We start from the raw sequence: 22,917 nt of genomic DNA, 5'->3' as shown, positions 1-22,917 counted from the left end.
CATTAAATACAGAACCCAACTTTTCACTTTTTGAAAAATGGCTATACAGAAAACAAAATCTCACAGCTTGGTTTGTTTTTCTTATGTTGAGTGCTATTACCAGGAGAAATTCAAATAAATATTCAATTTCATTATGATTTTGATTATTCACAATAATTTTTCTTTTATAAATACTTTAAAATAAAACAGTTTAATTAAATAAATCAGTAATTTATTCTACTTGGAAAAAATGACTGTCAGTATAAAAGAACGCTTTTAAGGTGTAAGGGCCCTGCTCCCCAGATGTAGCTAATATACCAGCTTTTGGGAGGCCACTTGCTTTATGGAAGCTTAGTTGAATCTGATGCTGAACCCCGGTAAATAGCTGGCAGGCAACCCAAGTAGACTCTGCAACTCTAGTCCAACCCAAGTGGGATCTGCACTGCTACCAGAAGGCTAATTTAGGTGCTCCACAGGGCCACAGGGCCTCTTTCTCCATGCAAGGCTGAATGAAATGAAGAGTTCCGTTACCCTTCCTCTGCTTCCTAGAAGGGATTAAATGTTGAGTGGAGAAAAATTACTTCAGAGCAAGAAGGAAATACATTTACAAAAGGGAAAGGTGAGAAATTAGTGGAGTAGTGATGCAATTAGGGGTTGATAGCATACTTTTTAAGGGGGGCTATATAGGCTAATGAAAAATATTTCCATCTGTGTTGAGCAGTTCAGCTTTTACTCTATTACACGGATAGGCTGCTGAAAAGTGGGCCAAGACGTATTTATTCTATAGGTAAATGTGGATGCTTAGGACATGTTTGGTATATGCTTAGTGCACTATGCTTTATAAACCAAGACCATGTAGAAAGAAGTCTTGTTTTAAGTTTACCAAAGATTTTGGTCAAAGTTGAGTCTTTTTTTTCTAATTTCTAAGTCACTGAGAAATAAACCAGTTTAATTCAAGAAATTATATATATATATATATATTTAAACATCTTTATTGGAGTGTAATTGCTTTACAATGGTGTGTTAGTTTCTGCTGTATAACAAAGGGAATCAGCTATATACATACATATATCCCCTGGGAGCCATTTCTTTATGCCTTAAATTCTTACGGGGAAGTGATCATAATTTTTAGAGACTTCAGATCTATCCTTGCATTGCTAATAATTAGCAGAATGCCTTGCCTATAGGCACTGGTTAAACATTAGTTAAATGAATTAATTTTATTGGACAGCTTACCATGACAAAAAAATTAAGGCATTTATATTGTTTTATATAACTAAACTAACTTTATATAATAAAATCTAGTTTCTGGATTTTTTTAAACAGTAAGCATTTGGTTTTAGCAACACTAAAAGTCTGAAAAATTTTAACTTTTACCTACATGAAATATTTTCAAGTTTAGTGAACTTTAATCATTCTAATATGGGAACTTTAAATACTAAGATGTTTTAAAATTTTATCAGTGTTGTTAACTTGTGGAGGTATTTAATTTTAAAAAGAAGAAGGGAATTAATTTTCTGATATATGTTTCATATGGTTTTATGCCATCATGATAGATAATTCAGTCCTGTATGTAGCAGTGTTTCCCAAATTATGACCGCTATACCACTACTGGAACATGAGATGATTTTAAGTGATACATGGATGAACATTTTTTTTTTTTTTTTGCGGTACGCAGGCCTCTCACTGCTGTGGTCTCTCCCGTTGTGGAGCACAGGCTCCAGACGCACAGCCTCAGCAGCCATGGCTCACAGGCCCAGCCACTCCGCGGCATGTGGGATCCTCTCAGACCGGGGCACGAACCCGCGTCCCCTGCATCGGCAGGCGGACTCTCAACCACTGCGCCACCAGGGAAGCCCAACATTTTTTAATAATTATATATTGTATCAGAAAAAAAATGTTAACTCTAAGTAACTTAAGTTGAAAATAAAATAAATTGATATAGGTTAAAAAAAACTGATTGAAAATTGCCAAGCAAGGGTACATACAACAAATATCATAAAAGTTGACGTGAATGACTGAAATTTAGGAAAGAAGGTATGATGTTCTCATTTTTCTTTGAAAATTATGTTAAACTTTCAAAGTGATTGATGAAAGTAAATTACATAGTTTTAGAAAAACTATATAAAGATGAAAAATGAAAGTAAAAAGGTCACCGTATACCTCCCCCAATCTCTTTTAATAATTTCTATTTTAGTTTTTCTGGTAGTTACCGTCATAACAGTAGCCAATATAAACATTATTTTTTGATGCCCCATTATTACAGGTAAGGAATTTAGCATGATAACTCATTACTTCAAGACTGTACTTCCCAATTTTTTAGTGTGTTAGTCTGCTCATGCTGCCATAACACAAAATACCACAGACTGGGTGGCTTAAACAGAGAAAACTGTGAGAACAGAAATTAAACAACAGAAATTAATTTTCTCACAGTTCTGGAGGCTTGAAGTCCCAGTTCAAGGGATCCAGCAGGGTGGATTTCTGGTAAGATCTTTCTTCCTGGCTTTCAGAGAGCTGCTCTCTTTCTGTCCTCACATGGTCTTTCCTCAGTGTGCACACACGGAACTTTGATGTCTCTTCTTACAAAGACATTAATACCATGGGATCAGGGCCTCTCTCTAATGACCTCATTTAACCTTAATTACTTCCTTACTCCAAATATAGCCATGCTGGGGGTTAGGGCTTCAACATATGAATTTGGAGGAGACACATATTTAGTCCAAAATGATGTTATTTTTAGTTACAGTAGTTATTTCAAATTCACTCACTCCTCTGCAGTTACCCTAGTCCATGTTACCATAGCTTTCACTTGAGCTATTGCAATAGCTTCCTAACTGGGCTGCTTAAATTAGTTCTATGTCCTTCATAACCCACTGTCTACTCTTAACTGTAGTGTGCTTGCAGAACCAAAAAATTGAGCACATCGATGCTCGCAGTGTATCAGTGACTTCTTGTGTTCTTAGAATAAAGACCCAAATCCTTAACCCTTCTTACTAATAAGGCTCCTGTGGTCTGGTCCCCATCTACTTCTCCAGCCTCATATTGTACTGTTAATCCATGCTTTCTGGGATTTGCCCACACTTTTACTTTTCCCAGCCTGTTTTCCCTTGTTAACACCCACTCTTTATTCAGATGCCAACTCCATCTTTACTTCCTGAAGGAAGCAAACCTCTGTGTAACTGTTGCCCACGTTAAGAAATAAGAAACACTGTCAGTACCCCAGAACTCATTCCTGCCTCCTACCCTTTCCCAATCACTATCACCATCCTTCCATACTGTGATAGTCATTTTCTTGCATTTTTTAATGGTTTTACCATCTAAGCATGTATCCCTGCAGTTTTGCTTTACAAAAACAAAAACCTTTACCTAGTGAAATTGTATGGCATGTATTCTTTTTCTGGCTTTTTTCATTCAGTGTTGATTATGAGACTTATTTGTGTCGCATGTAGTTGTACCTAATTTTTATCGAAGTGTTCTTCTATATGACTGTGCCACAATTTATGTTTCCATTTACCGCTGATGCACATTTGGGTTGTTTCTAGCCTTGAGTATTATATACAATGCTGCTATGAACATTTGTGCACATGTCTCCTGGAGCACATGTATACACATTTCTTTTGGGTCTACACCTAAGAGCACAATTGCTGGATCATGGATGATTATTGTGTTCGTTCAACCTATTAGATGATATCAATGAATTTTCCAAAATGGATTTTACCAGCTTATCTCTACTCATAGCAGTTTGAGAGTCCTCTGTTTCACATCCTTACCAGTACTTACGATCTCTAGTCATTCCAGTGATTGGTTTTTGTTTACTTCTCACATGTTCCTGCTTGTCTCAGCCAGCCTCCCCACCAGCTCCAAGTTACCTTTCTTTACAGCTTTAGGGGTGAGGGGTGGAGTACGATCCCAGCTTTGGAGGGGAGAGGGTCTCCCTTGAATGATATTGAGCCTTGACTTCTGTCTCCCTGGCCCTGTGAGTCATGGTTTGGCGTATACACTTAGTATAGACAGGATTTCAGTGCTCTGCCTACCTCTTTGGATGCATGCTTTCACCTAGATTTCAGCCCAGTGATTCTCAAGACTCTTGCCAGTTCTTTGATTCTTTAAGAATATATACATTTAAAATTTTTGTCCAGCAGTTTCAGCCGGAGGAGTGGCTCAAATAACCTAGTCAGCTTTATTTCTGGAAACTGAAACTTTTAGTTGAATTTTTTCGATTCATTTTCTTGGATTATTTCGCAGTGTTAATCTCTTTCTTTTGTATTACTGATCTTTTTCAAATACTTGATGATTTTGTACATGGCTATGAAGAATGTGACTGCTTAGTGTGGGTAGGGGCCAAGGATAAAAGTGGAAGTATTGCTTAATTTACGTGTGCTTGGTGATTGTGCTTGTCAGGTAATCCTCTTTTGGAAACTCCTTCATTCAAATATTTATTGAGTGCCTCCCACGTGCAAGTAATTAGTTGTTTGGAAAATAGGTGAACTTGACAGGTGGAGTTTACATTGCAATACAGACAGACTTTAAACAACTAACCATGTCATTATTTAATTATAATTTTGATAAATATTATAAAGGAAAAAATGTGGACATATGCAAATATGCAACAGAAGCATCTGATCTAGTCCAGTACTCTTTAAGTTGAAACCTCTCAAAGAGTAACAAGTGATAATTAGCTAGGAAAAGGGGTTAATGATGAGGGAGAGACCTAGGAGAAAAGAAAAGAAAAAAAAAAAACTCATAAAGACTTTTTTCCTAGTTGGGCTTTACCCCTTTATTCAGGAAGGGATGCCCTGATCAGAGACTTTATCCTATATGTAATTGACCAGAACACTATTATAAGGGCACCTAGGAGATCAAAGTTTTAGCTTTTCCATTATAGCAGTTTCAAGCAAGGAAGAAAGAGACTGGAAATGGAGACTGGGTCAGCTACCTACGGTTTCTGTTACAAAAGAATGATTAGATTCCAAAAGGGATGAGAATTTAAGGTTTGCTGGGGGTAGAAGCAAAATATAAAGGACAAAATCCTAATGAAAAGAATTCAGGGACACTAGATCAGCCCCAAAGCTTATATCCAATCTGCTCAAGAAGAGAATCAAACATTTTATTATATACAAAGAAAAAGAAAAAAGAATAAGGTTGAGATTTTAGTCTATATAGTATTTCTTTGTTATAATCACATCCTTAATATATAAACATATTCAGTCTTATTTTTCAAAAACCAATGTTTACCAATAGAAATACTTAAAGTAGACATTTAAAACAAAGACATTAAGGGAAGAAAAGTTCATAAAGGATGGAAGGAGTGCTAATAGACTTAAGTCATAAAAAGAAAAAGTTACAGGTAAGATAAAAAAATAAAGTCCAACACCTTGCTGTAGAGGAAATACCTGAAGTAGAAAGATACAGGCAAATTTTAGTTTACTTTTTAACTTTTAGCTCATTTCTTCTTATTGCTTAATAATATTTAATTCAGGACGTCCCTGGCTGTCCAGTGGTTAAGACTCAGTGCCTGCACTGCAGGGGGGCGCGGGTTTGATCTCTGGTCGGGGAACTAAGATCCCATGTGCTGCGTGGCATGGCCAAAAAAAAAAAGTTAATTGTCTGGATATCTTTCATTGCTGTGTCAGCTGAGAGGGTCTAGAAGCAATAACATCCTAGTAGCAAAGAGTACACCTAGCACCCAGATCTTGGTTTCTAATACCAATTGTCTAATAAAGGACAATACCATACTTCCTTAGAGAAATGGCTGATTCTAGGACTGGAACAGGAAATATGACTTCTTGTAGTGCCAGAAAGAAAGGGAGTGCTGAAAAAAGAAAGCCCACACCAAAAACCTACAATAATGATGGGGTATATCAAAGGGACACAGTAGTCAACTGAAAGAGCTCCCAGTAGCCAAACCTGGAACACTGAGCAATAAAATAAAGTAGTATTGGATTATAATTCGAAGTACAAGTATCCATGAGTCTACACTTACATAAACAGTAAATTTTAAAATGATTGAGAAGAGACATATCTCCCATTCAGAAGAATTCTGTAGATAGTCCTCCCTCAAGAAAGTGGGTATAACTCCCCATTCTGTAACTGTGAACTGTGCTTAGTGACTTCCTTCCAATGCGTACAGTGTGGAAAGGGGGAAAGAGTGACTTTACAATGGAGAAACCTGACAAACACTACATCAGCCAGGTGATCAAGGTCAAACATCAACAATGATGCATCATGTTGATAGAATGAACCCTTGATTAGATGTAGTGAGAATGGCACTTTACCTCTGTGATCTTCCTGTCAAAAACCCACAGCCCCTGGGACTTCCCTGGCAGTCTAGTGGTTAAGACTTCGCCTTCCGATGCAGGGGGCGCGGATTTGATCCCTGGTTGGGGGACTAAGATCCCACATGCCACACACTGTGGCCAAAAATTAAAAAAAAGAAAAAAAACTAAGGAAATTTGAATCAAGCATAGACTTTAATATACCATACTAATATAAAGTATTAACAGGGGAAATTGGGTGTGGGATATATGGGAACTCTTGAAAATTTTATGTAAATCAAACTATTCTAAAAAATAGTTTATTAAAAAAACTTAAAAAAAAAATGTCCAAAAAGAAGTGGACTAGACTAGCTAGTATGTGCCTTAACATCCATTGTGGATATAACAGGACAAGTCAACAGTGAAAAACAAGATGAATTTAACATTTTTGTAGACAATAAAATGGGACAAATAGAGAATATATGTTTTCTCAAGTATTTGATTCCTTTGGGGGCAAGAAAATCCATGTAAAATATAAAAAGTAAACATTTTAAACAGTACATTCATAGAAGTATTCTGTTGTAAAATGCTGTCATTAAAGTGTTTAACAATAATGGAAAACTAAAAAATTCTTCACACATATTTAAAAATCCTAGAAAGTATTATTTTATACACCAACTTTCATAAATAGTACTTATTAAAATTTGCACAACACAGTCAAAGCTGTAACTTACCAGAAAATAGTGCTATATTCTTTATTCCAGAAATAAGGTAGAAATGTCTATGTTACAAAGAAAGAGAAAAACTATAACTGATCTAAAACTTGGGAAAAGAACTGAGAGAACCAAAGGAAAAGAGAAAATGGAAATCAGGAAAAGAAAAGAAATGGAATACTGGAAATTGAATAAAATTGCACTTATTCCACAATATTTCAGCCAAATTTATATCAACATTACCTTAAGAAAGAAAAGTAAATTAGTAAAATTAGAAATGAAAAGGGAAGTTTAATTCAGAAGAATCTAAAAAATATTATGGAAAGTTAGCAAAATGAGTAGAGCCCCAGAGATTTTCTTGGAAAAAATTTCATTTAAATACAGTATTCAGTCATTCAATAAGTATTAACTGAGCGTCTACTAGGTGTCAGGCACTATTCTAAATGCTGTGGACATAGTGTTGAACTAAATATCCCTGCTTTCATTATGTGCTTATATTCTAGAGAAGGGAAACAATAAAAATAAACATGCCAGATGGAGTATTGGTGTTAGGATGTATTCGTTTACTAGGGCTGCCATAACAAAGTACCATAGACTGGGTGGCTTAAACAAGTTTATTTTCTAACAGTTCTAGAAAGCTAGAAGTCTGAGATCAAGGAGTTGGCAGGTTGGTTTCCTCTGAGGCCTCTCTCCTTGGCTTGCAGAGAGCTGCCTTCTCCCTGTGTCTTCACATGATCTTCCCTCTATGGGTATCTGTGTCCTAATCTCTCCTTATGAGGACACTGGTCATAATGGATTAGGGCCCACCTGAATGACCTTATTTTACCTTAACTACCTTTTTAAAGGGCCTATCTTCAATACAGTCACATTCTGAGGTACTGGGACTTAGGACTTAAACATATAAATTTTAAAGAGACATAATTCAGACTATAACAGATGTTATGTTACAATGTGGTAACACATTAACCCCCAAAGCTCAGTGGTTTAACACGAAGTTTATTCTTCACCCTTGCAAAATTCAGTGAGCCAGGCAACTTTTCAGGGCAACTGCCTGATAAGGTAACTCAGTGATTCAGTCTGTTTCTGTTGTGTGGTTTGCCAGTGCCACGTGTGGTCTGTGAGATTGCTGCATCAGGGGAAGAGAGAGCTGGAGGGTTGCATGGTGGCTCCAATATGCTCTTGCCTAGAAGTGTAGAAGCACCCTTCTGCTCACAACCCATTGGTCAGAGCTGGGCATATGGCCCTACCTAATTGCAAGAGTTATTGGGGTGGGGAATGGACATTTCATGAGCTGTAAATGTCTCTGCCACAGCTGGTAATAAGTGCTATAACAAAAACCAAGCAGAGTAGGGTGACAGATATGAGTGTTGTTTTAAAAAGGGTGGTCAAATACAGCCACTATGAGAAAGTTAACATTTAAGTAAAGTCACAAAGGCAGTGAAGAAATGGGGGAAGTGTTCTTTGCCTGAGGTAATGAAGAAATAGCAGAGAAGCCTGCTGGCTGGAGCAAAGCAAGTGAGGGAGATGACAGGAAATAAAGGGCTATGTCATGGAGGACTTTATAGGCAAGAACTTTGGACTTTATTCTGAACTGGGAAAATATTGGGGGTTACTATAATGGGATTTAAGTTTTGAAAAATCATGCTGGTGATCGCATAGAAAAAAGACTGTAGGAGGCAGGATGGAAGTCAGGAAACAGAAAGGTGTAGCAGTCGTCCATGTGGGGAATCACCGGGCTGGGGCTGGAACTGGGCTGGGATGTTGCACTCTCTTGGATGATTTTCACCACCACCACCACCCCCCCCCCCGCAAAACCACCAGCAACATCTCTCCCCCTCCTCACTCTCAGCTTATTTTATTAAACTATGAATAACTGGAAAAGAAATTCCACCTGCATCAAACAAGTCTACCAAGCTATCGGTATCTGCCTGCTCGCAATCCTTGTTCACCCATTTCTATTAGCGTATAAATATTTAAACAGAGAACCTTAACGCCCACATCTCTTACCTGCTGTTGTCCCATTCCCCTGCTCCTCTTTACAGCAAAAAGAAATACATCTATTTGCTGTCACCATTTACTATCTCTAAAATCAAGCTTGAAAAAAATAAAAAAAATCAAGCTTGTATCCCCACCACTTTGTCTTAATTGCTCTGTTCTCAAGCTCTCAATGATCTGTAAACTGCCAAATCCAAAGGTCAATTTTCATTTTACTCAACTTCTCAGGACCAATGACACATGCATTTTCTTCTCCCTGAAACATTTTCTTCCTTTCGTCTTTAGGACTCCTCTGTTTTGTTTCTCCTCTTACCTCTGGCTGCTCCTAAATTTCCTTTGCTTATCTTCTAATCTCTGAAGTCTAATCTCCATATGACTAGCCTTTGGATCTCTCTTTTATTCCCCAGCAATTGTGCAATTAATGTCCTAGGTCAGAGACTTTCAGTGATTTTCAAACTGTAGGACAGAACCAGTATTCAGTTAAAAAAATCAGTTGAGTTGGGAGCAGAAGTTTTAAAAAACTGAACAGAATAAAGTGGAAGAGAAAGGGAAGGTAAATTTGCTTCTTGAAACTTTTAAGCTATATATTGATCAATACATGTAAATACAGTCAGTATGGAAAATGTATTTTGTATTCTGGGTTGAGGTCAGAAGGTATCAGAGTTAGTGCTCTGTGTGAGCTCATCCAATCCTGTGGCTTTTAATCCACTGACCACTGACCAATCAATTTTTATCTCTGTATGTCTCCCCAGAATTCCAGTGAGTCCTGGCTCACCCTAGCATTGCCTCCAGAGTACTGCCTAACCCACAGATCCTTCTGGATCTACAAAAGTTCTTTGCCACTTCCTACTGAAGGATGGCAGGATTCCACATGCACGGATCAGCCAACTTTCTTTGCTTCCCAGATAAGGAACACCAATGGAGGATACTGTTCCTGACTTCGTGGAACATCTGTTGCCAGAGGCAGCAGAAAAGGTCAACCAGGTTGTGGCAACTGGCCTTGTAACCTATTTTCCATAGTACAAGATGAATATTGCCGAAGATCCATCACTATATTTTGTACTCTTTGTAGTGCTGCATTCCAGGTGTGTTATAGAAATGAAGAGGATATTTGACCTTGTCCTATTGACCTGGAGGATATTTTGAGTCCACTGTTTTGACGCTGTCAATGTGCTCATAGATAGCTAAGTATGCAAAGTGATCGGAAATGTATGGTGGAATGTGATTACCCAATAGATGACACCAGGACAACCTAACAACTGGCATATCTGCAGGTATTTGCTCCCAATTCACTCATGAATTTAGTAAGAAATAATACAAATTATTTATTACACAGCTTATAATGAATATTATGGGAGAAATTGTCAGTGGCTGAGACTTTCTACAAAGTTTGATCTAGGAAAACTACACTTGGTAGAAGTAGTCACTACAAACAAAGTGACAGAGCTATAACCAGGAAAGTTTGATGTGGACAAAAGCTTAATGCCAAATCAAATATTTACTTAGATATGTTTGTATTTACATATACAAAGACTAATCATGGAAATGATAATAAAATATAATTTAAAATAAAAATTGGAAGTCCCATAAGCTCTCTTCACAGCCTTTCTATGATGGGGGGGATGGTAGGCTGTGGACCTTCATTCACATTAGGGAGCAAAAGTAAACAAAAGTGTTCATTAAGGCAAATCAAACCATTATTGCTTATTCCTCTGCTCTCCCTTTGTTTTATAGCTTTGGGTAAAGAAGTATTTTCCATTTTTCTTTTCAAGTTCAACATCATAATGCCGGACCGAATTCCCTCCCCCTTCCAAAACAAGAATGATACATGCGGTTAGGCTCAGGGGTCACTAAAGGACGAAGCCAGTGGTGGGTCTTTCCTCTTCCTCGCCCGGGTTGATCAGGGCGCGCCGGCTGTCGACTCTACACAGCAGCCCAAGAGCTGGGAGAGCAGAAAGACCGCGCCGACGCCGACGCCCGCCCCCAGATCACCGTCGTCGCTGGGCAACGCCTCTGCCCCACCCCGGTCGAGCACGTGACGTGTGCATCACGTGACAGACCAGTCGGCGTCCTCCCGCGGAGGGTTGTAAACAGGCTTAGCGGTGGCCGAGCTGCAGCCCTGCTGCGTCCGCGTCTCCGGCATGCCCGAGGCGGGCGGGGGTTTCCCCGCCGCGAGCTCAGCGCCCACCTGAGGTAACTCCTGCGGCCTCGGGTCCGGCGTACCCGCGCCGCGCGGAGCCGCCGCTGCTGGCCGCTGTCGAGGCCGGCCGAGCCCCCGGCCCTGGCAGGGGGTGTGGCTGCCCGTTGTGCGGTCCGCGACAGGTGGGCGGGTCGGGGGCGGCCGTCGAGGACCGGGTCTCGCACCGCCCTGGGCCGGGGCCCAGGCGCCTATCCGGCCGAAAGGCGGCAGCGACCCCGGGCCGTGGGCTCTTCCGCCCCGGTTTTCGAGGCTGCCCTTGGGCCGGGCTGAGCCGGGGGCCGCAGGAGCCATCGGGCGCTGAGGGCCCGGGGCTGCCAGCGTGGAGTCCCAGTTGAAGTCCTGCCCCCGACGGGCTGTGAGACCTTGGGCAAGTCAGCCCTCCCCTTGGCCTGAGTTTCCACATCTGTAAAATGAAAGGATGGACTAGGTGATTTCTGAGGATCTTACTCTTCCGACGTGTGTGATCTCGAGAGAGGCCTGTATACATTGGAAGCTGCCAGAGGGAAAGCATAGGTAGATATTTCGTCTTTTAATTGCTGAGTTTCTGTTTGACTTTCAGTTTTTCACCTGACACGATTTGGATTCTTGTTCACTAGGTGAAGTTTTTAATAGAAAACTTAGAGAAAGTCATAATGGTTTATGTTACTTTTTTTTCTCCCCCCAGGCTTTTAAAAATGCAACGGAACCTTTTTTCTTAAAACCTTGTTTGGAAGCCGAATTTGTCAAAATCAGAATCTTTATCTGCTATACTGTCTTCCTCCCCCCTCCCCGGCTCCCATACCCCTGAGAGAACTAGGTTTGGGAGAAAAGGAGGTCCTGTTTTATGTAGTGAGTGAACATAAACAGAATCTGAGGTGATGGTGTGTAGGCAAAAAGATTATCAGGAGGATTTTTTTTTTTTAAGTTAAGAGAAATACATAGTTTCCTCATTTGTTGTTTTTGAAGACTAGAGTTGGTAAGTTTACTAGAACTCACAGTTTGATGTTAAAAGAGGAAAACCATATCCTTTGACAGCTTGTCTGCTTGGTGCTTCTGTGAGGTGTGTGAAAATCAGAGGTCGAATGGACCATGAGTGGAACCCAAGGTGACCTAGTGAAATATGTTTTCTCTTTTGAAAGCAAACTGACTTCCTTGATGTTTGGTTTAGGTAAGTCACTTCCCTTCTTGGGGTCACAGTTTCTGCTACAAAGTGAGGAAATTGGATTGATTTGGGCTTCCCTTAGGGTTGCCAGATAAAATACAGGACACCCAGTTAAATTTGAATTTTAGTAAACAGTGAATAAGTTTTTAGTATAAAGCGTAGGGCATGCTTTACTAAAAAGTCATTGTTGGGCTTCCCTGGTGGCGCAGTGGTTGAGAGTCCACCTGCCGATGCAGGGAACACGGGTTCGTGCCCCGGTCCGGGAAGATCCTACATGTGGCGGAGCGGCTGGGCCCGTGAGCCATGGCCGCTGAGCCTGTGCTCCGCAACGGGAGAGGCCACAACAGCGAGAGGCCTGCGTACTGCAAACAAAACAAAACAAACAAAAAAAGTCATTGTTTATCCGAAATTTAACTGGGCCGACTGCATTTTTATTTGCTAAATCTGGCAACCCTAGCTCCAACATTTTTGTCTTCTTTAAATTAGTTCCAGGAAGATACTATAGATGCATAGATGGGAGTGAATTCATTAAACCAGTCAAGACCCTTTGTTTGTTATCAGTAGCAGTGTCTAGTTCTTGAAGAACAGCTCTGTTTCACTTTGGTCCCTCCTGCCTCCCCTCCATGTAGCAGATCTTTTTTGCTATAATCACATAATGTTTAGGTTTATACTCTTGGTGGTAAACAATTTAAATAACTGAAAGAAAAAAAAGTTGCCAAAATTTCTAAAAGTACCAAATTTGAGTCATGAAATGGCATATACTATTTTTTTTCTAGAAAAGATACTTCACAATCCTACTTATTCTTTAGTTATCTGATTGACTCAAGACATTTTCTAAAGCAGTGGACTGTTCTGATGGTAAATAATCCTACAGGAAGATCTTAGGCCTTTTGCTTTGGCCACCTGTGAGTATGGAAATGACCAGTGTATGCACTATAAACATTTAGTTTTAACTATTTATCAGTTTTGTCTTTGCTATATTTTGAAGATTTTCAATGTTGAAATTTTTTTCGGGCAGTGTAATTTTTAATTCTTCATTTTTGAGGATTTTTTTTAAAAATTAGGCCTGATTTAGTTTCTTTGCTCAACTCACTCTGAAATCCCTGAAATTTCTAATTCATGGATTCATTTAACAGTCAACAAAAACAAAAAACCTGAGCACTGCCTTTGAGCCAGGCTGATGTGATCAGTGTTGTAGTTTTTCAGGTGCTTATTCTGATAGAGGAGTTAAATCACATGCAATCAGGGAATAATGTGTTGAGGGTCTTGAAGTGATAGAAGTGCTACGGAAACTGACAGGAGGATTAGTGCCCATCTGGTCATTAGATGGAATGGCAGAACTTCACAGAGGGGGTGGTATTTAATCCAGGTCATGGGGTTTAAGGTGGGGTTAGGAAGACAGGCTTAAAGACAGGCGGGAAGATGCAGGAAAGGGCAGGGGAAGCCATCTTCTCAGTTCTACAAAGCATACACTTCGTTGGATTGAAAATAGTTGACAATATTGTTTACATGTAGTTTTTGATTCACTGTGAATGCTAGCCTGAATTCTCTAGTCTTGCTGCTCAGTTCCTACAGGAGACCTTTTCTCTGGGCCATTTGGTTTCTCCAGAGAATCATCTGTTCTCCCCCTGTGTATTAATCTTGCTTTTCAAGGTGTATTCCGTAGACTGTTCGCGTTGGTATCATCTTGGTGCTTGTTAGAGATGTAGAATCTCAGGCCACATCCCAGGTGTGCCTCAGAACAAGATGATTTATATGCACAAGAAATTTTGAAAGCACTGGACTGTGCTGTGCTATGGCAACAGCACAATAGCAACAACAAAATATTTTTGTCATGAAAAGTCTAACACAAGTTGGATGTAACTCCTCCATCTGTAGCTATGCCATCTGGCTTCCAAGATGGCAGTGGAAGAGCTGGAGGATCTCAATGAATGGTTTTAAAGGCCAGGCCTGGAAGTGGCTAACATTACTCTCACCATATTATATTGGTAAGGAATTAGTCACCTTACCTCTAACATAATTGCAAAGGAGGCTGGAAAATGTATTCTTCTAATTTGCCCAGGAACAGGGACCAGTGTAGTGGATAAGTAGCATTGACTCTGCTTCAGTTGGCCATTCTGGTCCCCAGACTGTTTCATTCTCCCTCCCACATGTAGGGCATGCTAACCCCCTGTACAACCAGCCATTGCCTTCAGTTCAAAGTACAGGCATACCTTGGAGATATTGCGGGTTCAGTTCTAGACCAATGCAATAAAGCAAATATTGAGATAAAGCAAGTCACAACTTTTTTTTGGTTTCCCAGTGCACATAAAAGTTATGTTTATGCTATACTGTAATCTGGTAAGTGTGCAGTAACACTATGTCTAAAAAAGACAATGTACATACCTTAATTTAAAAATATTCTACCGTTAACATGTGCTTATCATCATCTGAGCCCTCAGTGAGTCCTCATCTTTTTCCTGATGGAGGGTCTTGCCTTGATGTTGATGGCTGCTAACTGATCAGGGTGGGGTGAAGGTTGGAGTGGCTGTTGGAATTTCTTAAAGTAAGCCAGCAGTGAAGTTTGCCATATTGATTGATTCTTCCTTCCATGAGCCATTTCTCTGTAGCATGCAGTGCAGTTTGATAAATTTCATGCACAGTAGAACTTCTTTCAAAGTTGGAGTCAGGCCTCTCAAACCTTGCCACTGCTTCATCAACTAAGTGTATGTAACATTTTAAATCCTTTGTTGTCATTTCAGCAGTCTTCAACAGCATCTTCATCAGGAGTAGATTGCATCTCAAGAAACCACTTTCTTTGCTCATCTGTAAAAGCAACTCATCCACTAAAGTTTTATCAAGAGATTTCAGCAATTCAATCACATCTTCAGGCTCTACTTCTAATTCTTGTTCTTTTGCTGTTTCCACCACATCTGCAGTTACTTCTTCCACTGAAGTCTTGAACCCCTTAAGAACTCATCCATAAGGTTGGAATCAACTTCCAAACTACACTTAATTTTGATATTTGGAACTCTTCCCATGAATCATGAATGTTCTTAGTGATATCTAGAATGATGAGATCCTTTCCAGAAGGTTTTCAGTTTTACCCAGCTGTATCAGAGGAATCACTATCTATGGCAGCTACAGCCTTCTGAGATGTATTTCTTAAATAATAAGACTTGAAAGTCAAAATTACTCCTTGATCCATGAGCTGCAGAATGGATGTGTTAATGGTCATGAAAACACCCATACAATAATCTCATTGTATATCTCACTCAGTGCTCTTGGGTAACCAAGTGCATTTTCAGTGAGCAGTAATATTTTGAAAGGAATCTTCTTTTCTGGGCATTGGGTCTCAACAGTGGGCTTAAAATATTTAGTGACATGTTGTGAAAAGGTATGCTGTCACCCAGGCTTTGTTGGTCCATTTATAGAGTGCAGGCAGAGTAGACTTAGCATAATTCTTAGGGACCCTAGGAATTTCGTAAATGACCATTGGCTTCAACTTAAAGTCACCAGCTGCATTAGTCCCTAATAAGAGAGTGAGCCTGTCCTTTGAAGTTTTGAAACCAGGCATTGACTTCTCTCTAGCTATGAAAGTCCTAGATGATATCTTCTTCCGATATAACACAGTTTCATCTTCATAGAAAGTCTGTTGTTTAGTATAACAACCTCATTAATCATTTTAGCTAGATCTTTTGGGTAACTTGCTGCAGCTTCTACATCAGCACTTGCTGCTTCCTCTTGCACTTTGATGTTATGGAGACATCTTCTTTCCTTAAACCTCATGAACCAGCCTCTGCTAGATTCAGACTTTTCTTCTACAGCTTCCTGATCTTTCTCAGCCTTTATCAAATTGAAGAGAGTTAGGGCCTTCCTCTGGATTAGGCTTTGGCTTAAGAAAATGTTGTGACTGGTTTGATCTTCTATCTAGACCACTAAAACTTTCTCCATATCAGCAATAAGGATATTTCACTTATCATTCATGTGTTCACTGGAGCAGCATTTTTAATATTCTTCAAGAACTTTTCCTTTGCGTTCATAACTTGGCTAACTGGTGCAAGAGGCCTAGTTTTCAGCCAGTCTTGGCTTTCAACATGCCTTCCTTCTTAAGCTTAATCATTTCTAGCTTTTGATTTAAAGTGAGAGGACTCTTTGTTTCATTTAAACCATCCCTTCTCTTGAGGATTATTAACTGGACTACTTTCACTATTGTGTGTCTCAGGGAATAGGGGGGCTTGAAGAGAGGGAGAGAGACAGGAACAGCTGGTTTGTAGAGCAGTCAGAACATACACAACTTTTATTGATTAAGTTTGCCATCTCACATGGGCATGGTTCATGGCATCTAAAACAATTAAAATAGTAACATCAGAGATTACACTGATCACAGATCACCATAAAAATACAAGAATAGTGAAAAAGTTTGAACTATTTTAAGAATTACCAAAGTGTGACACAGACACACAGAGGACACAGAGTGAGCAAATGCTGTTGGAAAAATGGCGCCGATAGACTTGCTCAATGCAGGGTTGCCACAAACCTTTAATTCGTAAAAAATGCAATATCTGCTAAGTCCCAGTAAAATGAAGAACAATAAAATGAGGTATGCCTGTATGGGATCTTTGAGTGGTGCCAGGCTATCTTATCAGGTCCAGATAAGCCTTTCTTGTTCAAATGAATTAAGAAAACACATTATTTATTACTCTCCTCACCAAAGTATTGTAATAAGGGCACAACATGACTAGTAAACAGTAGCATTTGGAAGGTGAAGCATAGACACACAGTATTTACTCTTCTGTAGCAGTTCTTTAATGTTTATGGACAGATATAAAGGAAGGTTCCCTTCCCTGGAAGGGAAGGATGTTTCTTGATTGGACTCTGATTTTGTTCCCTGGGAGAAACACTCACATCCTTTTTTCTCCATGGCTCCAGGGAACATCCTTAGGTTCTTCTTTTTCCATTATTTTGTTTGCTCACACCCTGTGTCCAGAATTGATGCTGGAAGCATGCTGTCCTGGGTATCATGCAGTTTGCCTGTTTGTAGAAGGTTGGACTCCCAGAGGTTGTTTTTTTTGTTGTTGTTGTTTTGTTTTTTTTTTGCGGTACACGGGCCTCTCACTGTTGTGGCCTCTCCCGTTGCAGAGCACAGGCTCCGGACGCTCAGGCTCAGCGGCCATGGCTCATGGGCCCAGCCGCTTCGCGGCATGTGGGATCTTCCCGGACCGGGGCACGAACCCGTGTCCCCTGCATCGGCAGGCGGACTCTCAACCACTGCGCCACCAGGGAAGCCCCCAGAGGTTGTTTTTAAGTCTTGAACAGACATTCTAAATCTGGGCCTGTTGTTTTTCTGCCAATACATTTCCTACAGAAACTTAGCAGACTCTTAATCCATTTGCTTCCAGTCAATTCAGAGTACCAATAACCAAATAAATTTTTGATTTTTGCTAGAAACAGCCAATAATAATCAGCCTACACTGTAAAGTTTCATTTTCCAGTTTTTCCCCATACAGTTTTAAAGTCATCATGTGTGTGATTTGCCTTCTGAGTTACAGCCATCAACAGGTTTTGTAACCATTTTTCTACTGCATGAGGTGGATCATCATCTTTTCCTTCTCTGATATGAAATTCCTCATTGCGTACAGAGTGGTGACTAAGAAAAATGCAACTTGTTGAGGGTTTTGTTATGATAGCATCCCACTTCTGGTAGCGGTTTCTGTTGGAGAGGTGGCCAAGGAACTAGTTGTTTTATTTGTAGAAGTTTCTATTTTTAGCTAGTATTTTACTAGTACTCAAAACCTGAGACCTGAGCTCTTTGGCATCCTATAGGCAAATTAGCTCATTTTGTATATTTATTATTTCACATACTTTTTATTGTGGCTTTCTCCACTTTGCTAAATTAATTAGTATTCCCATATTTTCTGTCTTTAAAAAACAGTTGAAATCTTTTTTGTCTGCTTGGGTGCCATCTCTCCTCATTTGTGGCCTTGTGATTTATGTCTTTTTTTTTCCTTTTTCTTAAATTTAGTTTTTCATTTTGAGATAACTGTAGGTTCATATGCAGTTGTAAGAAATAATGTAGAGGGATCCCATTTAACCTTTATACAGTTTTCTCCAAAGTTAACAGCTTGCAAAATTTTAGTACAATATCACAACTAGGATATTGACATCTTTATAGTTAAGATGCAGAATATGTCTGTCACCACAAGGTTCCCTCATGTTGTTTTTTAAAATAATTAATTAATTAATTTTGGGCTGCGTTGGGTCTTTGTTGCTGCGCGCGGGCTTTCTCTAGTTGCGGCGAATGGGAGCTACTCTTTGTTACGGTGCACGGGCTTCTCATTGCAGTGGCTTCTCTTGTTGTGGAGCAAGGGCTCTAGACTTCAGTAGTTGTGGCATGCGGGCTCAGTAGTTGTGGCTCGTGGGCTCCAGAGTGCAGGCTCGGTAGTTGTGGCGCACGGGCTTAGTTGCTCCGCGGCATGTGGGATCTTCCTGGGCCAGGGCTCAAACCCATGTCCCCTGCATTTTGGCAGGCGGATTCTTAACCATTGCGCCACCAGGGAAGTCCCCCTCATGTTGTTCTTTTATAACTACCCCCACTTCTCCCTGCTCCCACTGCCTTCTTAACCCCTGGCAACCGCTAATCTGTTCTCCCATTTCTATAATTTTGTCTTTTCAAGGATATTATATAAATGGAATTATACATTATGTGATCTTTTTGGATTGGCTTTTCTCACTGAGCATAATTCTCTGGAGATTCATCATTGTTGTTTCATGTCCAAATAGTTCTTTTTTTATTCCTTTTACATTGCTGAATAGTATTCTATGGTATGAATGTACCATAATTTGTTTAATCACTTACCTGCCGAAGGACATCTAGTTGAATAAAGCTATTACAAACATTTGTGTGCATGTTTTCCTGTAACCATATTACTTCATTTCTCTGGTTATAAAACTCCTAGAGTTGCTGGGCTGTATGATATTCACATGATATGTTTTAGGAAATTGCCCAAGTGTTTTCCAGAGTACCATTTTACATTCCTACCAATATGGAAAGGATGGTTCAATTTCTCCTTATCCTTGCCCACATTTTGCTGTTGGCACCATTTTTAATTTTAGTCATTCTAGTAGATATGTAGTGATAACTTCATTGTGATTTTAATTTGCATTTCCCTAATGGCTAGTAAGGTTGAACATATTTTCATGTGTTTATTAGCCACTTGTATATTCTCTCAGCAAAAGTCTCTTCATGTCTTTTGCCCATTTACTAATTGGATTTTTGTTGTTGTTGACTTCTAAGAGTTCTTTATATATTTTAGATACTAGTCCTTTGTCAGATATGTGGTTTGCAAATATTTTCTCCCACTCTGTGGCTGATCTTTTTACCCTTTGAAGAACAAAAGTTTTTTATATTTATGAAGTTCAATTTATAAAGTTTTCCAATTGGGAATCAAGGCTTTGGTGTCAAGTTTAAGAACTCTGTCTAACTCTAAATCCTAAAGCTTTTTTTTTTAATGCTTTTTCTCCCCTAAAAGCTTTTAGATTATACATTTAAGTTCATGAACTATTTTGAGTTAATTTTTGTGTAAGGTGTTGAAACTTTATTTGAGGTTCATTCTTTTCCCCTTATTGCTCTGGCACCATTTGTTTAAAAGTTCTCTTTCCTTCACTGAATTGCTTAATTAAAAGTCATTTTGGCATATTTGTGTGGGTCTATTCATGGGTTCTCTGTTCTTTTCCACTGAATTATATGTCTGTCTCTCTGCCAGTATCACGCAGTCTTGACAGTAGCTCTATAATAAGTCTTGAAATCAGTAGAGTGATTCTTCCCATTCTCTTCTCTTTCGAGTGTTTTAGGGGCTTCCCTGGTGGCGCAGTGGTTGGGAGTCCGCCTGCCGATGCAGGGTACGCGGGTTCGTGCCCCGGTCCGGGAAGATCCCACATGCCACGGAGCGGCTGGGCCCGTGAGCCATGGCCACTGAGCCTGCGCGTCCGGAGCCTGTGCTCCGCAACGGGAGAGGCCACGGCAGTGAGAGGCCCGCGTACCACAAAAAAAAAAAAGTGTTTTAGCTTTTCTCTTCAAATATGCATATGCATTTAAAAATAATCTTGTCTATGTCTACAAAAGTCTTTAAAAGATTTTGACAAGAACCTTTTTTTTTTTTTTTTGGTTTAAAAGATTTTGACAAGAACCTTTTTTTTTTTTTTTTTGCGGTACGCGGGCCTCTCACTGCCGTGGCCTCTCCCGTTGCGGAGCACAGGCTCCGGACGCGCAGGCTCAGTGGCCATGGCTCACGGGCCCAGCCGCTCCGTGGCATGTGGGATCTTCCCGGACCGGGGCACGAACCCGCGTACCCTGCATCGGCAGGCGGACTCCCAACCACTGCGCCACCAGGGAAGCCCTTGACAAGAATCTTGTTAAGCTTGTGTATTAATTAGGGAATAATAGACATTTTTACTTTGTTGACTCTTCCAGTCCATGAATGCAGGTATGCATCTTAATTTATTAGTTTATTCTCTAATTTCTTTCATGAGCATTTTATAGTTTTCAGCATAAAAGGTCTTTGTTACATTTACACCTAAGTATGCCGTATTTTTTCATGATTGTAAATGGTGTTGTATTTTTAATTTCCGTGTCCTTGTTTTCATTGTTTGTATTAGAAGTATGACTAATTTTTGTATGTTTATCTTGTATACTACAACTTCGCTGAATTCACTTATTCTGCGAGTATTTTTTGTAGATTCCTTGGGACTTTCTGTGTCATCTGAAAATAGGTACAGTTTTCTTTCTTTCTAAGCTGCATGCCTTTTGTTTCTTTTCTTGCCTTACTGCATTGGCTAGAACTTCCAGCACTATGTTGTAAATAAGAGTTGCCTTTTTCCCAGTCTTAGGGGCAAAGCAATTGTTTTCTTATCATTAAGTATAATATTAGGTGTAGGGTTTTTTTTTTGTAGGTGCTGTTTTTCAAGTTAAGGATGTTCTTTTTTATTCCTATTTTTCTGAGAGTTTTTTTTCTTAAATCGTGAATGGGTGTTGAATTCTGTCATACGCTTTTTCTTTGTTCATTGGAATCATATGATTTTATTCATTAGTCTCAACATAGTAGATTACATTGATTACTTTCCTTTTTTAAAAAAAATTTTATTGGAGTATAGTTGATTTACAATGTTGTGTTACTTTCTGCTGTACAGCAAAGTGAGTCAGTTATACATATACATATATCCACTCTTTTTTAGATTCTTTGTCCATATAGGTCATTACAGAGTACTGAGTGGAGTTCCCTGTGATATACAGTAGGTCCTTATTAGTTATTTATTTTATATATTATAGTGTGTATATGTCAGTCTCAATCTCCCAATTTATCCCTCCCTCTGATTAATTTTCAAAAATTGAAAATAATTTTATATCCTTGGAATAAGCCTCACTTGGTCATGGTTTATAATTCCTTTTATATTTGCTGAATTCTGTTTGCTAATATTTTAAGGATTCTTTTTTCTGTTTAGAGAACTTCCTGTAGCCGTTTCACCCTTTGGGGGTACATCTACTGGTACACAGTCTCTTAGTTTACTTTTGTCTCAAATGTCTTGATTTCCCCTTCCTTTTTGAAGCATTCTTTTTTTTGGATATAAGGTTCTGAGTTGACAGTTCTTTTCTTTCAGTCCTTGAAAGGTGTTGTGTCTTTCCTTCTGGCCTCCCTGATTTTTCATGAAATATTTGCTGCCATTTAAATGATGTTTCCCCTGTAGGTAAGGTGTTATTTCTCTCTCACTGCTTTCAAGATATATATGTTTTTCTTTAGTTTTCAGAAGTTTGACTGTTCCATATCTTGCTGAGGATTTCTTTGAGTTTATCGTGTTTGAGGTTTGCTCAGAATCTTGAGTCTGTAAATACATCTTTTGCCAAATTTGGGAATCTTCAGCCATTATTTCAAGTACTTTTTCAGCTCAGCTCTCTCCGATGACATGAATGTTAAATCTTTAGTTATAGACCCACAGGTGCCTGAGGCTCTGTTCATTTTTCTTTTTCAGTTTATTTTTCTCTTTGACATTCAGATTGGGTAGTTTCTATTGGTCTGTCTTCTGGTTCACCGTTTTTTTCTGTCCCCACCATTCTGGTGAGCCCATCTCTTGGTTTTTGTATTTTGGTAATTGTATTTTTCAGTTCTGAAATTTCCTTTTAGCTCTTCTTTATACCTTTGCCGAGACTTTTTTTTTTTTTTTTTTTTTTGCGTTACGCGGGCCTCTCACTGTTGTGGCCTCTCCTGTTGCGGAGCACAGGCTCCGGACGCGCAGGCTCAGTGGCCATGGCTCACGGGCCCAGCCGCTCCGTGGCATGTGGGATCTTCCCGGACCGGGGCACGAATCCGTGTCCCCTGCATCAGCAGGCGTACTCTCAACCACTGCACCACCAGGGAAGCCCCGAGACTTTTTTTTTTTTTTTAACCAAGACACAGCAGTGGTGGGGATGAAAGTCCCAGCTACCTACTCAGCCTCCTTTGATAGCGTCCTGATGGGGATGTTGGGATGCTTTGTTACATCTTGGTGAGAGAAGATGTCTAGTCTACCCTTGGTCTTTGCTGGCATGGGTAGGGGTGTGGCCACAGGTTTTTTTCTGTGGTATTTGGCTGGAGTAGGGTGATTGTTGTCTACTTTTTTTTT

At 39.7% G+C, this 22,917-nt stretch overlaps 1 protein-coding gene across 10 annotated transcripts in view; it reads left to right on the top strand.

Annotated features, from left to right (window-relative positions):
- Positions 1-9,517: 9,517 nt before the first annotated feature.
- MARCHF8 (membrane associated ring-CH-type finger 8) overlaps positions 9,518-22,917 on the top strand; it is a 113,952-nt gene continuing 100,552 nt past the window's right edge. For 6 of the 10 annotated variants that reach the window (XM_079900674.1, XM_079900673.1, XM_079900675.1 and 3 more), the window contains exon 1: positions 11,018-11,654. The gene's annotated coding sequence lies outside the window, so the exon portion shown is untranslated. The other 4 variants (XM_079900680.1, XM_079900683.1, XM_079900677.1 and 1 more) reach the window with 4 other exon arrangements.

Source organism: Stenella coeruleoalba (genome assembly GCF_951394435.1).
Source record: "Stenella coeruleoalba genome assembly, chromosome: 16".
Lineage (NCBI taxonomy): Eukaryota > Metazoa > Chordata > Mammalia > Artiodactyla > Delphinidae > Stenella > Stenella coeruleoalba.
The sequence above is the reverse complement of the archived record's forward strand: the minus strand, read 5'-3'. Positions and strand labels throughout refer to the sequence as shown.